Source organism: Bombina bombina, chromosome 1, assembly GCF_027579735.1.
Source record: "Bombina bombina isolate aBomBom1 chromosome 1, aBomBom1.pri, whole genome shotgun sequence".
Lineage (NCBI taxonomy): Eukaryota > Metazoa > Chordata > Amphibia > Anura > Bombinatoridae > Bombina > Bombina bombina.
In genome coordinates, this window is record NC_069499.1 from 899,076,028 (window position 1) to 899,095,276 (window position 19,249).

Below are 19,249 nucleotides of genomic sequence, written 5' to 3' on the forward strand. Positions count from 1 at the left end.
TATTTGCAGAATCACGCTATGTTGGTACCTTCTCCCTTTTCTATAGATCTGTTTTGAAGTGGGTGGCCATTACCCTGAGGAGAGCAGCCTGTTAAACTGTGTGTGTTTCCAAAAAAACACAATTTAATTATACTTTTATTAAACAAATATATATTCCTTTTTTCTAATTTTTGCACCTTGAAGTATATCTATCTAGGTTATCTTTTATATATGCATTATTGTAATTTGTATTTACACATTACATATCTACAAAAAAAACAAATTTGTCTCTTTTTTTAAGCCAGGTTGTGTTATTAAGCAAAGTGGTGTCTTGATTAGTAGTTTGTCAAAGTTTGGCTTTTATGGCAAACACATCGATGGCACAAGCTGAAAGGATGCAGAGTTGCAATGCTACAAAACGTGGGCGAGAAGAAAGGACAAAGGTATCTTTTAAAGCAGAAATATAATTCAAATGGCAAGGTGTACACTTATACTTACACCAGTTGCCGTTAGTAGTTCTCCAAAAGTTATTTTCTCTCCGGGTGTCGTTGTTTGTCTTGCGCGTCTCCTAAACTCTTGTGAAAGGACTACAGTGAATCGGATAGAGTTCAATGAACTGCCACGGCATCAGAGTTACAGGACTACGGAAGCCCAAAAGTGTCACAATAAAGAGCAATGCCAGAGAATATGTCTGACAACATACTGAAGCTCACCATCTACCATTACTGGGTCAGGAGGAAGTAAGGTCCGATGCGGGTAAGGATTGGGTACAAACGGTTTGACTATTTGAAAAAAACATAGGGTCCAATGAACATCTTACTCAGTTTCCTGGAGGTAGTTTGGAGTTTCAAATTCTTAGAGGACAACCCCACTTTATCACCAATTTGGTAAGACAGAGGAGTAGACCTGTGATTGTCATAATATAATCTTTGTCTTTTTTGTGCATTAGCAATGTTAACTTGAATAATCCGCATGGTGTCCTGGATCTTTGATAAGGTCTGTCCTACTGCATAGTTACGAGTGTGGAATACAGGATGAAAACCATAATTAGCAAAGAATGGAGTGTATTTGGTTGTTGAACTGTAGTTATTATTGAAGGCAAATTCTGCCAGAGGTAGTAGAGAGTACCAATTGTCCTGAAGATGGGTCGTGAAACATCTTAGGTACTGTTCTAGCCATTGATTAGTTCTTTCTGTTAAGCCGTTAGTCTGTGGATGGTATGCACTGCTAAAACTATTTGATATGGATAGAGCTTTGCATAATTCTCTCCAAAATTTAGAAGTGAATTCTACCCTTTTGTCAGATATGATGTTGGATGGTAAACCGTATAATTTAACAATATTATGAATGAAAGCTTCAGCAGTCATTGGTTCTGAAGGGAGACCTGTCAGGGGAATGAAGTGGCCATTTTTGTGACCTGGTCAACCACTACAAAAATTGTGGTGTAGTCTTGCGAAGGTGGAAGCTCAATGATGAAATCCATTGATACTGAGGCCCAAGGTCGAGAAGGAATTGGTAGAGAGGATAATATGCCATATGGTGGAATTTGACTTGGTTTGGATGTGGAACATACTTGGCAAGAGGTGATGAATTTCTGAATATCCTCAATCATTTTCGGCCACCAGAAATCACGTTGTAGGAGTTCATGGGTTCTTTGTATACCTGGATGACCAGATAATTGTGTATCATGAATCTGTTTTTAAGTACCTCCAATCTCAAGGTTGGTGGAATGTATAGTCTCTGATCCTTGTAAAATAGGCCATCACTGGCTTTTAGGAGGTGAGAAGGTAGTAGAGTAAGATCTGTACTAAGGCTGTCTTTAACTTTAGAAGTTAAATCTTTAACAATCCCAATGAACCAATCCTGTGGGATAATAGAAGTGGGAGTTGCAGGTAATGGAGCAGTGTACATTCTTGATAGAGAGTCAGCCTTACCGTTTAATGTACCAGGTCTGTAAGTGATATGAAAGTTAAATCTTTCAAAGAAAAGACTCCAACGAACCTGTCTTGAGGAGAGTGTCTTGCTGGATTTGAGGAATTATAAATTCCTGTGGTCAGTGTATATGATAACAGGTTGAATAGTTCCTTCTAGGAAATGTCTCCATATTTCGAAGGCAACTTTTATGGCTAATAATTTTTTTTCACCAATCGGATAATGGGTCTCGGCATCAGATAGAGTTCGCAAATGGTAAGCAATAGGATGAATAACACCGGTATCCGGATGTCTTTGTGACAGAATAGCACCAAGTGCGAAATCGGATGAGTCAACTTCGAGGATGAACTGTAAATCTTTATCTAGCATTCTGAGAATAGGTTTAGAGGTGAATTTTATTTTGAGGTCATCAAATGCACTCTGGGTTTCTTGTGACCAGATAAAAGGGGTGGTGCCGGTTAAACGGGTGAAAGGTTTGACAATACTTGTGTAGTTGCGAATAAACTTTCTATAAAAGTTAGCAAAGCCTATGAATTTCTGTAGGGCATTCCTGTTCTCAGGTATAGGCCAATTTTTAATAGCTTGAATCTTGTCATCCTCCATGTGAATTCCATCTGGAGAAATTTTATATCCGAGAAAACTAATCTCTTTTGAATGGAATAAACATTTCTCAAGTTTGGCATATAAGCAATGAGTGTGAAGTCTAGATAGTACCCATTGAACATGTTTGGTGTGTTCAAGTTCTGTTTTAGAATATATCAAAATGTCATCTAAGTAGATAACTACACACACATCTAGTAAAAATCTTGGAAGATGTCATTCACAAAGTATTGGAAAGTGGCTGGAGCATTACATAGCCCAAAGGGAATGACAAGATATTCATATAAGCCATATCTGGTGCGGAAGACAGTTTTCTACTCATCACCCTCTTTTATGCGCACCAAATTATAGGCTCCCCTGAGGTCTAATTTTGTGAAAATATTTACATCTTGTAGCCTTTCGATTAGTTCAGGTATTAAGGGTAGTGGGTAACGGTTTTTAATTGTGATCTTGTTCATTAAATGATAATCAATAATAGGACGGAGTGAGGAATCCTTCTTTTTTACAAAAAACATACCAGCCCCAGCAAACTGAGAGAGAGGGTATACATGACCATAAGGAACAACTGCCCCAGGTATAAGATTAAGGGTGCAGTCATACAGTCTATGTGAAGGTAAAGGTTCTGCCTGTTTTTTACTGAACACATCTTGGAACTCCAAGTATCGCTCACGTAAAGTTGGTTCTGTAATATGCATGAGAAATCCATGTTGAAGGCATGTTTTTTTACAATAATCAGACTGGAAGTCTAGTTCTGACTTATTCCAGGAAATGGAGGGAGAATGGAGTTGCAACCAGGAGATCCCCAGTTTAATGGGGTAGAGTGGTGAAGGAATTACATAAAAAATGATGTGTTCTGTATGTCTAGTAGCATTTGTCATCTGTAAAGGTACTGTTTGAAGCGTAATAGGTCCGTTAGCAAAGGAAGAGCCATCTATAACTTTGATGGTTACAGGAATTGGTCTCTTTGTAATAGGGATATTATTTTTTTGGACAAGTTCAGAGTCAATAAAGCTTTTACAAGCCCCCCAGTCGAGGATGCAATCACGTTGCAGATGGTTTTGATCCCACTGCAAGGATACACAAAGAGTGAAGAAGGTTGGAGAAAGAGAATGTATAGACAAGCAGCTATTTTGTACTTGACTCTAACCAGAATGAGTTTTCTTTAGAGTTGAACAAGACTTTACATCGTGATTAATTGAAGCACAGTATAAACATAAATTAATTTTCCTTCGACGCTCCTTTTCTTCAGAGGTAAGCGGTCCTCTAGTGAAACCTATATCCATAGGCTCACTTGGGGAAAATCTAGAGGGAGAATGGTAAGCTGGAATGGGTTTGAAACTATGATGTGGTCTGTCTAAGATTTCTCTTTTCTCCTTTCACAAATTCTCCTATCAATTGTTGTAGCCAATTTCATCAATTCTTCTAAGGTAGTTGGAAGCTAAACCCTAGATAGTTCGTCCTTTAATGACTCAGAGAGGCTAAGCCTGAACTGATTAGGGAGACTGATATCATTCCATTGTGAGTCTCTTGCTAATCTTTTAAATTCGATAATGAAGTCCTCAACTGGTCTCCTAACTTGTTTTAAGGCTCTTAAAGCAGTTTCTGCAGTAATTTGAATGTCAGAGTCAGCATATAATGAGGACATAGAAAAGAAAAATGAATCTAAAGAGTTTAGGACAGGATCATTAGTTTCCAGAAAGAAATTGGCCGACATCCTAGGCTCATCTCTAAGGTAAGAGATAACAGTGCATACCTTGATATGGTCAGATCAGTAAGTCTTAGGCTTGAGCATGAATAACAATGTACATGCATTTTTAAAATCACGATATTGACACCTCTCTCCATGAAATGTGTCAGGTGGGCTAACGGTTGTTTCAGGGGCTTAAATAGGAGTAGTGTGTGTTTTAGTCAGAGTTGCTATGGCAACTTTCATAGTCTGGTGTTCAGTATGTAAGTCCTGGAATCTTTGAGATAATGTATCTATACGTTGAGTAAGATTCATAGCATGCATAGTAATGCTGAATAAAAAACATTTTTTTTTGGGCTTGGATATCTATCACAATCCTACTAAAAAATAACTTGTTCTACTAGTTACTAGCAAAGATGGTCTTGAATACATAGATAACCTTTAAGTAATGAATGTATGCAAGTAAGGAAATTAGGTTTTATGGTAAGAAAAACTCAGAAACAGACCTGCAATTTATATAGACAAGTTTTACTTATGAAAAATAAAGCCCAACAAAGAATAAGAGCTGCAGAAGTAGAACAAGGCAGTCAAAGAGAATGGAACTGACATAAATACAAAAATAGGAGACAATTTGAATTAAGAGAATAAAGTCCCGGCAAAGGTACAGGTATATGTAGGACAAACTGATGGAGAATAAGTCCAGGGTAGCAGCAAAAAATTAAAAATAAAATAATGTCCACAAAGCTTACTGTTAGATGAATCAGGAAATTGAACTTTAAACTGGCAGGATATTCTAAATAAGCAGGATGGCAAGGGATTACCTTAGAGAGAGTGAGGAAGCAAACACTGAAGGCAGATCAATCCGCTAGAGTAGAAAATAGATCCGGACGTTTTGTAATGAAAAGGCAAACAGCAAATAAACTTTAAAGGGACAGTCAAGTCCAAAAAAAACTTTCATGTTTTAAATAGGAAATGCAATTTTAAACAACTTCCCAATTTACTTTTATCACCAATTTTGCTTTGTTCTCTTGGTATTCTTAGTTGAAAGCTAAAACTAGGAGGTTCATATGCTAATTTCTTAGACCTTGAAGACTGCCTCTAATCTGAATACATTTTGACCACTAGAGGGCATTAGTTCACATGTTTCATATAGATAACATTGAGCTCATGCACGTAAAGTGACCTAGGACTGAGCACTGATTGGCTAAACCGCATGTCTGTCAAAAGAATTGAAATAAGGGGGCAGTCAGCATAAGCTTAGATACAAGATAATTACAGAGGTAAAACGTGTATTATTATAACTGTGTTGGTTATGCAAAACTGGGGAATGGGTAATAAAGGGATTATCTTTCTTTTTAAACAACAAAAATTCTGGTGTTGACTGTCCCTTTAAATGTACTTACTGAGAAAGTAGTTTCCAACAGGACTTTAGGCAGATAGAATTATGCATGCATGGAAATGGAATAAACTGCAATAGAATGGGTTCTCCTGAAAAATGATACAGTTTAAACACAGGCAGAAAGGTTCTCTGAGTAGACTCACAGGCTAAGCTAGGTAGCAGTAATAATATCAAAGCACTTCCTGTATGGAGGAGGTGCTATTTATTAGGAAAACTGCAGCCAGGTAAGGAGAGAGATTTAAAGGAACAGCAGCAATGTGACACAACCATAAACAGAGTTAGTCTAGCAGTTAATGACAAAAATGTGCATTTCAAAGTGGATTGTAATAGATGAAAGTAGGATTAAACAAGAAGCAAGATTACTACACAATTCAATGTTATTTACAATGCAGACCAGTAAACGTGAGGGTCATTATGTGTTATAGCCTTTCAGATACCATTATAATTATGGTGATAGTTATTCCATGATTGAACATTAGGAGGATATACTAATTATATACTGTTTTTAAGTAAAAGTTTTAATAAAAAATAAAAATATAAAAAAAGTATAAATACAGTCTCCACAACAATATAATATATGGAAAATCAGTTACAGTAAAAAGAACATAAATAGTCATAATCCTGTCATTTCTGGGCAGAAGTAACCTTGACAGCCACATCAATTCTTATTATCTTTATTCCTCTATATTATGATTAGTATGCATGTATGATCATATACCCATTATGTGAGATACAATCACTTTACTTTATCAGAAGCAAGGTTCCAATCTTTACAAACAAACTGCACATACTATTTTTTAACTGATGCATTAATATATTATTCTTAGGCTAACCTTTGTTTGGAATACATAATTATATCTAGCATTTATTTATTATGCCATGCCCTTTAAAAATCTACATCTTTCACAAATGTTAGCATTAAATGGATTTAAAGCAAATTTTTGTTTTACTGTGATTTAATGTTTAAAGTTAACTCACCCCTTACGCAGACTTTGTGGAGCAAATTACTCTGAAATGTTATCTTTAGACCACATTTTTTTGCTTGTGTATGTATATGTGTGTGTATATGTTTTTATATGTGTGTGTGGGTATGTGTGTATATGTACGTGTGTGTATGTGTGTGTGCATGCTGGATGCACACCCTAAAACTCCTATGATGCTACCATTTAACCTAAATGAAGTTTAAAAAAAAGAAAAATCCACAGTATTAGCAGTTTGAATAATAGTTACCATATAAGGGCTAGATTATGGTTGGAGCTTTAGTTAATGCTCCCGTTTGAGTGTTAACTGCACTAGAATAAACTTTAGTGCTCGTTGGGTTGCACTCATATTATGAGTTAAAAGTAAACTATTTTCAATCTCACGCTAACCCAATGACCCCATAAAAGCAGAGTTTAGAATATCACGTGCGTGTTCACGTATTCCCCCGTAGAAGTCAATGGAGCAAAAAAAGTGGGAAAAAAGCACCCAGCTAATGCGCAAACCAAACCTGATCGCATATTCTTATGTGCGCTAACCCGACATGAAAAAATATGAATATTTCACATTCTAATGTTCTTCACGTAGAAGAATATGTTCTATTTATTCATAAATAAATATTTCTATATACATCTGATAGTATTTTGGTACAATTTATATTTATACCTATAAATAAGCATATGAATGTATCTCAATGTTAAAGCCCTTTGCCTGCCTTTTGTTTCTAACAACTAAGTCCTTATAACTTTTTTGTGCAATATTTTAATAATTGTTATTAGATAATGCTATTATGAGTCTAAGTGAACTTTGTGATGTATTTTATTTCTTCAAACAAGCTTTATTGAGTGTTATAAAGGTAAAAATGGAGCATATATCATGACAATTAGAGTTGATGGACTATACATGAGACATTTAAGCGCCAATACCAATGTTCATGAATTAACTTAGAGTAAAGATTATGATTTTAACTAGATATGTGCATGGCTAACAAATTCGGTTCGTTTTCGGTTCGGATCGATTCAGACTTTTCGAATTTCGTTTCGGATCGATTCGAATTCGGCAAAATTTTAATGAATTCATTTCGGATTTCTTCGGATTCAAATGAATTCATTTCGGATTTATTCGGATTCGAATAAATTCAGCTGAATTCTGTTCTATTCGGTTCGATTCAGTTCCGAAATTCGGAAATTCGGTATGTTTTAGGTGGGATATGCTGTGTATTGGGGATATGGTTTTCAGCAGTTAGCTGAGGATGTTAGCGACACAGAGGATTTATTCAACAATGATACAATAGAGCAAGAAGCGAATTCAGATTTGGACACTTTATTTTTTAAAATGGATGCATTGTTAAAGAGAGATACAAGCATCGAAATGGATATAAAAAGCTTCCAAATGTATAAAAAGGCTCAACGTATTCCTAGAGGTTTACGTATAAGGAAATTTCCCTCTTTCCAAGTTACAGATCAAACATTCATTGTTAAATGGAACACAATATTATCAGATTGCTCTTTAGCATTAATTGACTTGCTCATTGAATATAAAACGCAAATTCGTCATGAGTTGAGCATTGAAAAAGTTAAATTACAATCATTTATGCGTCCGTTATGTGATGATCCTGTATTTAATAAATATGATCAGAAGTAACAGAAAGTTATAACAGAATTTAAAAATGGTTTATGGCATTTCAAAAAACAGAAAATTTTACGTGACAAGCAAGATTATGAGATGAATAAGGTATATAAATGGACCTTATCCGATACCAGGAGGAGGTATAAAAGATCTAAACAAGATAAAAGAGTAAGGTTTGCAGAAACCGATACAGAATATGACTATGACTCCTCAGATTTGGAAGCTAGTAATGGCAATAATACCACCTCTAGTGGAATATCCCCTTTTGCGCTAAGCACACAAGATGATGTCATTGCTACAACTTCATCATCACAGTCAAAAAATGAGAGAGGCCCACAGAAGTCAGCGGTAAGAAGAAAAAAATATGCAGAGGGGGCGATGTGGAAGATCAGGAAAGGCAAGCTCAACATCAAGAGACTTTAACACCAAAACCCAAGCGATATCCACAGAGAAGGAGGGCCATTCCAATTCAGAAATATGCTTAAAAGCTATTGATATGACTAATGTTATTAATTTATCATCTCATGATTTAACACATACTCAGTTAGAGGTACTTTCTCTTGGTCTTGGGTTTTCTCCCACTTCACATTTTAATTTATTTGACACAGAAGTTGATCTCAATTGATTTGTGAGATCAATAGTTCTAAAGAAACATTTCTTGGGAGCTATCTCAGAAAGCCCAGAGGTGGTAAGGGGAGAAGAAACAAAACCAATAAGACTTGAACTTGATTTTGCAGATGAATGCGCTTTATTAGATCTTGTTGCACTGGATAAAGAAAATAAAGATTTACATGTAAGTAATGCTAAGGAGGCATATGACATCACCAAATTAAAGAAAAAATCTAAATTCTACCCAGTTAAGGCAAGATCTAGCGCCATAGAGGTATTTCAAAAGTCAGTTGAGAATTCTCTAAAGAAAATTAATGTGGATAAATCATTAAAAAACCATAAGAGATATAATCTGTCCAAAGAGCAATACTTGTCAATCAAAAAATTAGCAGATAACAAAGAGGTGATTATTTGTAATTCTGACAAAGGTGGTAAAGTGGTTGTTTTGAATCGAAATGATTATGTTAAAGAAGCTTATATACAACTTTTGGATGAATCAGTGTATGAGAAGTTGAAGTTTAACCCAGTACATTTTTACAAATCAGAACTAAAAAACATTTTAAATGAGGCACTACATGAAGGTTTGATAACTGAGTCAAACTTTGATTTTCTATTCACTGAACATCCTATAACAGCCATCTTTCACTATTTACCTAAGATCCACAAGGACAGGTACAACCCACCCGGTAGACCCATTGTGGCTGGAATAGGCTCTTTAAATGAGCCATTATCTGAATTGATTGATGGTTATTTGCAACCAATGGTCTTAAATCTGATGAGCTATATAAAGGACACCACTGATGTTGTCACAAGTATGGAACATATTGTATGGAAAGAAACATACATTCTTTTGACTATGGATGTGGTTTCATTATATACTTGCATCCCACATGATCAGGGTAAACAAGCCATTGAATTTTTTCTCAACACATACTCTCAGTATGATGAATCTCTGAAACGGTTTATAATCAACTCTGTGGACTATTTGTTGAAACATAACTTTTTTCTTTTTGAGGGTGGTTTCTATCTCCAGAGGCGTGGGACGGCTATGGGGGCAAAGTTTGCCCCCTCCTACGCCAACCTGTATATGGGTTGGTGGGAGCTGTCCCACGTCTATGGAGATGGAAACCCCTTCAGAGAACATATTGTATTTTTGGTCGCTTCATTGACGACATGCTATTAATTTGGAAAGGTCCTGAAGATTTGATTGAAACATTTTTAGAATATCTTCATGATAATTCAATGAACTTGAAATTTACCATGGATATGAGTAAAACTTCAATGTCCTTTTTGTACATCAGATTAGTGCCTAATGTGGCTGACTCGAGCATTGATGTGGAATTATTCCGCAAAGATACAGCGGGAAACGCCATATTAAATGCTCAATCTTGTCACCCAAAACATATGATTAAATCAATTCCCCAAAAGCCAGTACATTAGGGTCAAAAGGAATTGCACTAACATTCAGGTTTACAATAAACACTCAGAAGATTTAACTAACAGATTAGTTCAGAGAGGCTTTTGTAGGGAAACATTAATGACAACCAAAGAGGAGTTTGACAAGATTGACAGGTCTACCTTGTTTTATACAAGGAGACCAAAAGACACAAAAAGGCTTTTTAAGCCAAAATTCATAACAACCTACAGTGAAGAATATGGTACTGATGAAGCCCTTCACCCTGTATTGAAAGAGGGGATACATTTTGTCTCACATAAAGCTAAGACTCTTGGCAACATTTTGTCACCCTCAATGTTGCCAGGGATCAAAAGCACTAATTGGTTGTCCATAAAACCTGGTTTTTTCAAGTGTGGCAGTAGGAGATGTAAATCGTGCTCCCATGCCACACTTGGAACTGATTTTGTATCTTCTTTTAATAATAAAGAATTTAAGATACAGGAACACATAACATGCAATTCATGTTATGTCATATACCTTTTGACCTGCAGGGGGTGCTACAAGCAATACAGGGAGTGCAGAATTATTAGGCAAATTAGTATTTTGACCACATCATCCTCTTTATGCATGTTGTCTTACTCCAAGCTGTATAGGCTCGAAAGCCTACTACCAATTAAGCATATTAGGTGATGTGCATCTCTGTAATGAGAAGGGGTGTGGTCTAATGACATCAACACCCTATATCAGGTGTGAATAATTATTAGGCAACTTCCTTTCCTTTGGCAAAATAGGTCAAAAGAAGGACTTGACAGGCTCAGAAAAGTAAAAAATAGTGAGATATCTTGCAGAGGGATGCAGCAATCTTAAAATTGCAAAGCTTCTGAAGCGTGATCATCGAACAATCAAGCGTTTCATTCAAAATAGTCAACAGGGTCGCAAGAAGCGTGTGGAAAAACCAAGGCGCAAAATAACTGCCCATGAACTGAGAAAAGTCAAGCGTGCAGCTGCCAAGATGCCACTTGCCACCAGTTTGGCCATATTTCAGAGCTGCAACATCACTGGAGTTCCCAAAAGCACAAGGCGTGCAATACTCAGAGACATGGCCAAGGTAAAAAAGGCTGAAAGACGACCACCACTGAACAAGACACACAAGCTGAAACGTCAAGACTGGGCCAAGAAATATCTCAAGACTGATTTTTCTAAGGTTTTATGGACTTATGAAATGAGAGTGAGTCTTGATGGGCCAGATGGATGGGCCCGTGGCTGGATTGGTAAAGGGCAGAGAGCTCCAGTCCGACTCAGACGCCAGCAAGGTGGAGGTGGAGTACTGGTTTGGGCTGGTATCATCAAAGATGAGCTTGTGGGGCCTTTTCGGGTTGAGGATGGAGTCAAGCTCAACTCCCAGTCCTACTTCCAGTTTCTGGAAGACACCTTCTTCAAGCAGTGGTACAGGAAGAAGTCTGCATCCTTCAAGAAAAACATGATTTTCATGCAGGACAATGCTCCATCACACGCGTCCAAGTACTCCACAGCGTGGCTGGCAAGAAAGAGTATAAAAGAAGAAAATCTAATGACATGGCCTCCTTTTTCACCTGATCTGAACCCCATTGAGAACCTGTGGTCCATCATCAAATGTGAGATTTACAAGGAGGGAAAACAGTACACCTCTCTGAACAGTGTCTGGGAGGCTGTGGTTGCTGCTGCACGCAATGTTGATGGTGAACAGATCAAAACACTGACAGAATCCATGGATGGCAGGCTTTTGAGTGTCCTTGCAAAGAAAGGTGGCTATATGGGTCACTGATTTGTTTTTGTTTTGTTTTTGAATGTCAGAAATGTATATTTGTGAATGTTGAGATGTTATATTGGTTTCACTGGTAAAAATAAATAATTGAAATGGGTATATATTTGTTTTTTGTTAAGTTGCCTAATAATTATGCACAGTAATAGTCACCTGCACACACAGATATCCCCCTAAAATAGCTATAACTAAAAACAAACTAAAAACTACTTCCAAAACTATTCAGCTTTGATATTAATGGGTTTTTTGGGTTCATTGAGAACATGGTTGTTGTTCAATAATAAAATTAATCCTCAAAAATACAACTTGCCTAATAATTCTGCACTCCCTGTATGTAGGCCAAACGACAAGGGCCTTAAAGGACAGGGTCTTAGAACATTTACGTTCAATTAAGGAACCTGAATCAACTACGCCAATCTCTCTGCATTTTAAAAAGGAACACAACTCTGATAGTTCCCTGCTGACATTTCAGGGTATCCAGCTGATTTCCAGACATCCAAGAGGTAGAAATAGAGCCATGACTCTTAGTAAAAGAGAAATATTCTGGATATTTCAGCTGGATACCAGAATGCCAGCAGGTTTAAATTCTGAATGGGATGTCAAATTGTTTGTTGACACCCATTAGAAGTTAATCAGTCATTAAAAATTGATTTAATCAAATATTTATTTTTGTTGGGTGTGTTTAATACCCAGAACTAATTTTGCAATACTTTGAAATATTATTTTTGAGCAATTCATCTTTTAATAAAAATTAGGAGTATAGTGTATATATAATATCTTGAGTTCTTGGATAAGTAGGAGTTAATTTTTCTATTTCTTTTGTGTTCACATTCTCACTACATATCCCCTATATGCACGCCCATAATGGTGTTAAATAGATTTAATTGGTAGAATAAGGAAGGGTGTGTTTTTCTAACTCCTTTAAATTAACAGGCATTATGGGAAATCAGGCATGGTCACTGATGAAGTTGATATTACCTATATGAAACGCGTTTGACTGACCCACAAGCTGTTGCCTGTCTGTTACCTGCACTTATGCCATATCTTTGATTGAAATATACGAGCACAAACAAAGAAAGACTGAGTCTTGTCCTTTTTTCAACGTTTGCTGAAATAGCTGCCGGGTGCTTGGGACGTTGCTTTTCTATGCTGTGTATTAGACTAGTATTATGTACTGTATATTAGGTGTACTGTAAATAGTACTAGTGTAATACACGGCCATCCAAATCTACCGAATAAAGTCAGTAGTTAAGAGCTTTATGGGCTAACACCGGAATATAAAGCTCTTAAACTACTGAGTGCTACAAAGTACACTAACACCCATAAACTACCTATGAACCACTAAACCAGGCCCCCCCACATCGCAAACCCTATAATAAAATTATTTAAGCACTAATCTGCCGACCGGACACCGCCGCCACCTACATTATAGCTATTAACCCCTAATCTGCTGTCCCTAACATCGCCGACCCCTACATTATAGTTATTAACCCCTAATCTGCCCCCCCCCAACGTCGCCGCAATCTAACTACAAGTATTAACCCCTAATCTGCCGATCGGACATCGCCGCCACCTACATTAGAGCTATTAACCCCTAATCTGCTGTCCCTAACATCGCCGACCCCTACATTATAGTTATTAACCCCTAATCTGCCACCCCCAACATCGCCGCAATCTAACTACAAGTATTAACCCCTAATCTGCCGACCGGACATCGCCGCCACCTACATTAGAGCTATTAACCCCTAATCTGCTGTCCCTAACATCGCCGACCCCTACATTATAGTTATTAACCCCTAATCTGCCCCCCCCCCCCAACGTCGCCGCAACCTAACTACAAGTATTAACCCCTAATCTGCCGACCGGACATCGCCGCCACCTACATTATAGCTATTTACCCCTAATCTGCTGTCCCTAACATCGCCGACCCCTACATTATAGTTATTAACCCCTAATCTGCCCCCCCCAATGTCGCCACAATCTAACTACAAGTATTAACCCCTAATCTGCCGACCGGACATCGCCGCCACCTACATTATAGCTATTAACCCCTAATCTGCTGTCCCTAACATCGCCGACCCCTACATTATAGTTATTAACCCCTAATCTGCCCCCCCAATGTCACCGCAATCTAACTACAAGTATTAACCCCTAATCTGCTGACCAGACATCGCCGCCACCTACATTATAGCAATTAACCCCAAATCTGCTGTCCCTAACATCGCCAACCCCTACATTATAGTTATTTACCCCTGATCTGCCCCCCCAACGTCGCCGCAACCTAACTACAAGTATTAACCCCTAATCTGCCGACCAGACATCGCCACCACTATAATAAATGTATTAACCCCTAAACCGCTGCACTCCCGCCTCGCAAATACTATAATAAATTTTATTAACCCCTAATCTGCCCTCCCTAACATCGACGCTACCTACCTACAATTATTAACCCCTAATCTCCCGCCCCCAACGTTGCCGCTACTATAATAAAGTTATTAACCCCTAAACCTAAGTCTAACCCTAACCCTAACACTGTGAAAGTGATTGAGGAGCACAGGTGAGAATGAGTTGCAACAAAAAGGTTTATTTGAAACGGCTTGCAATGTTACAACGCAAATGAGTGAAACAGAGAACAAACAGTGTGAGGGGAGAAAAACATGCTCCCCGGGGCTAATACATGACAAACAGAATCTACTGTTAGAAAGCAGACTACAAAAAAGACAGGTATACGCGTTTCAGCAGAATGCCTTACTCATTACCTGGTTAAAAGTAAATGTGTGTGCTCTTTAAAAAGACTAGTAGGCAGCTTCCTATTGGTTACTAGGGACCCACCCCCTTGTTGCTAGGTGTAAACAACAAACCAATTACGAAGTTCAGTAGATACACAGAAAATCACTACCAGTGTTAACATTGAAACTCCTAAAGTATTATGTGATAATCTGAAGAACAAACAAACTAACAAACTTATCATTACTGCATAAATTAAATAAAGGGGCACCAATTTATCCAAGTTATTTTAACTATCTGGGTAAGGGTGACCTAATGCAGGAAAATACAGATGAGGGTTTGTAATCTAACTATGTCATGTGTTTCATGGGTAATATGCAGTTCATCATTTTTTCTCTTTGATTTAAAGTGGAGCTTCTGCTTCCATACACTCTGAAACATAATACAGAAAATTATATGAGAATAGTTATTCAAGACATTATACAGATTATCATTTGAATTCTAAATTCTAAATATTTTGAGTGCACAGACGGTAAACAACACTAATTAGTCCTAGATAATGTTCCTGGAAGGGAAGGTAAAATTTAGGTTATTCTAGTGTGAACAAGTATCCACTAGCAAAATAATGGTATTGCATCAATAGCAATTGTTGTCTAGATAACCTTGCTAATGGAGGTTTACCGGGAACAGGGGCCAAGAAGATGGTGAGAATATGTTGGGCAGTAAGCTATAGTTCCACTTACGTAAAGCTAGCCCGAGATGTTGCTTACTCGGTTTTGGATGAAGAGGCATAGAGAGGTGAGCAGGACCTCGGGCTGGGAGAGAAATAAGTAACAACAGGGGAGAATAAATTCTCACCAAAAGTTTATTAGGTCATATTCAGAATTGAGACCTTCAGGAACTCTTGTCCTGAGTTTGAAAATCCAAAATACTTCTCTCTCCCCCAGCCTTCGGTCCCTATCTTGTCCCCTCTTCAGTGGGGGGACCTTTTCTATGACGGTCCAAGAGAAGTTAGAGGTATCTTTAGCATGTATACCTGCAAAATGTTGTACCAGAGGGGTGGATAATACTCCCGCCCTAATATCTGCTAAGTGTTCTTTTATTCGGACCCTGACTTCCCTGGTCGTGAGACCCACATATTGAAGTGAACAATTCCTACAGCTAATGAGATATATCACATAGGTGGATCTACAATTTAGACATGTGTCTATTTCAAAAGCTTGGCCAGTTGTTAGTGAATTGAACTGATTTCCTGTTGTCACTTTCTCGCATGCCACGCAAGTTCGATGGTGGCAGCGGAAAGTGCCCTTACAGCTCAACCATGATGACACATTTTGGCCTTGTGTTTTCAATCTAGTAGGTGCTATTAGGTTGCCTATGGTTTTATTCTTCTTATAGGATACTCTCAAGCCTCTCTCTACTACCTCCTTCAATCTGTCATCAGCAGACAGCATGCAGAAGTTTCTCTTGATGATTTGACAAATATCATCATATTGTTTAGAGTATTCTGTTAGGAAAATGATCTTGTCATCTGTCCTTTGTTGCGGACTCAGTCTTTCCCTCGAAGCCCTAGATGGTCCAAGGAGTTTGTCCCTAGGTATATTCTCTACAATTTTCCTAGCCTTGGAGATGACCGAATCCCTATAGCCTCTCTCCCTAAGCCTTCTCTCTAGGTCATCCGCCTGTTTATTGTAAACTGCTGCATCGCTGCAGTTTCTCTTCAGGCGGATGAACTGTCCCTTTGCAACCCCCTTGAATACTCCTTGCGGGTGACAACTTTTTGCATGTAAAAGGGAATTTCCCGAGATTGGCTTCCGATAGGTTTCTGAGGCTATTGTCTGTCCTGGCTCACCTACCAATGTTACATCTAGAAAGTTGATACTCCTACTTTGTACTTCATGGGTAAAGTGGATTCCCATGGCGTCATCATCAAGGCTGTCCAAAAAGATCTGTAGGTCAGACCTATTGCCCCTCCATATGAACAAGAGGTCATCTATAAAACGGCCATACCAAATAATACATCCTTTGTGGGGATTGCCATCTCCAAAGACGTGGGACAGCTCCCACCAACCCATGAATAGGTTGGCATATGAGGGGGCAAACTTTGCCCCCATCGCTGTCCCACGCCTTTGGAGAAAGAAATCCCCTCCAAATTCAAAATAATTGTGGCTCAATAAAAAATGTGTTACCTCTACTACATAGTCCACAAAGGCAGAGTCTGACCCCCAGTATCTTTCCATAAAGAAGCGTATGGCCTCCAATCCCCTCTCATGTGGAATGGAGGTATAGAGTGACCTTACGTCAGCTGTTACCCATAAGAAATCTTCAGCCCACTTCACACGTGAGAGGAGATTGAGGACATGCTTAGTGTCTGAAAGGAAGCTCCAGAGTGAGCTCACCATTGGTTGTAGCACCTGATCAAGCCACTCTGACAGGTGCTCCAGGAGGGAGCCAATTCCACTTACAATTGGCCTCCCCTGCACATTCTGGACAGACTTGTGTACTTTGGGCAAGTGATTGAAGGTAGGTATTGCTGGGTTGGACACCAACAGGTAATCCCTTGTATTGTCATCAATAATGCCCATCTCTACTCCATTATCGACAAGGGAGGCCAACTGCCGCCGATAGAGCCTTGTAGGGTCACCTGCCAGAGTGGCATAATCATCCTGATTCCTCAGTTGTCTATAAGCCTCATCCTTAAACTCCTCTATACCAAGTACTACTATAGTACCCCCCTTATCCGCGGCCCTCACCACAATATTAGCATTGTTAGCCAAGCTATCCAGCGCTTTCTTGTGGTTAACAGAAATGTTCCGTTTTTGGCCTCTTGTGGAGCTATAATATAACCTGGTGAGGTCTTGCTCTACCCTTTGCTGGAATTTCTCAAGAATTGATCCCCTGTTATGTAGGGGATAAAAAGTTGACTTACATTTAAAGGATGGTGCTCGAATAGACATCCCAGTAGTGTGATCACCCCCTGTTGCCCCCAATGTTTCCAGGGCTCTAATATCACAATACTCCTGGAACTCAAGGTCCCCTCCATCCCCATCCCCCCTGATTTCAGGAGGCCTAAATGTAGGAATGGATTCGGGACTCTCACAATCTCCAGCCTGTTGGGAGTGGTAGAACTTTTTTAATGTTAACTTCCTTATTAACTTGTTCACATCAAGCAAAGTTCTAAATAGATCAAAGTCCACGTCTGGTGTGAATGATAGTCCCAGACTGAGTACCTCTAATTCGTACTTGTTTAGTACCTGGTCTGACAGATTCAGAACATTCTGTAGTTGCCCCTTCGTCGGCCCTTCCTCTGGGGGTATCTCCTCTGCTCTTTGAACTGGACGCTTGGTTCCATTCTTTCTCCTCCCCCCCCGTCTGGTGTTCTTTGGGGGGCCCGAAAAACCTGTTCCAATTGGGCATTTTCCGTCTCTCTGGTATCCCTTGAGGTTGCTCCTACACATTCTTGTTCTTCTCTGTAGTGTGAATGTGACTGGACTGTATGGGTCTTGAGTATAGGTGGTGGGAGCGCCGTTGCTATTGTGCTCTCTTTGGGTCTTGTTACCTGTTCCCTTGGTGGTAGCTCTTCCCCACCAGATCCAGAACCCTCGTCATATGACTCCCCCTCACTCTCATAGAAATTGACCCTTCTTCCTCTGTTTCGCCTTTGCTTGTTCCTTCCCCTCTGTTGGTTTGGAAAGTAAGAATTTTTATTATGGTCCTTTTTCAAAAGGTACCTATCCCTCTTGTTCCAAATATATACCCGGTTCAAATCATAATCTGATTGATCACGCAGGTATTTATTGTGTTTCACTTCTAGAAGTAAGGTTTTAGCCTCCGCTATCACTTGTTGTAGTGTCGTATCAAACTTAATATAGCTTGCCTCCTTGCTTCTGTTATTGAGTTCCCTTTGGATTTCCTTTATTTTGGTTGCTAGTTCATCCAATGATTTCCTCTTGAACTCACATATTAAGTCCATTAATTTGAGTGAGCAAGTGGTCAAATGGCCATTCCAGAGCTCAATGAATACCTTATCATCCGTTACGAATGTGGGGAACTTGTTCAGACGTAACCCCCTAGGTATAATACCCAGTTCTTGATATTTTATCAGGGTTTTTATGTCCCAACTCAATTTGTTCTCTTTTAATAAAAGGAACTCCAGTTCCTCAAACAGAGCAGCTAAGCTATAATGAGATTTATCAGTCGAAAAAACTTTATTATAATCCCCTTGGATCGTATCTCTTTCCTGTGCATTTCTTAGAGAGAATAATAACTTTGGAGTTTCATCATTATTAGCCCCCTCACTCATGCCTGACCGTTACAGCACTGTTATTATTTGAAAAATAATGACTCAAAAATAGTGTTTCGAAAAAAGATATGCAGAGAATGTGGTCACTCTTCCCCAGGGCCCGGCCCAGACCCTTCAATCAATGTATGAACAAAGTCAAATTCAGGGAATTAGCTGTGGGGAAGAGTAAAGTTTGGCGTAGTGTGCTAGCACCAATAGTGTGCTCATAA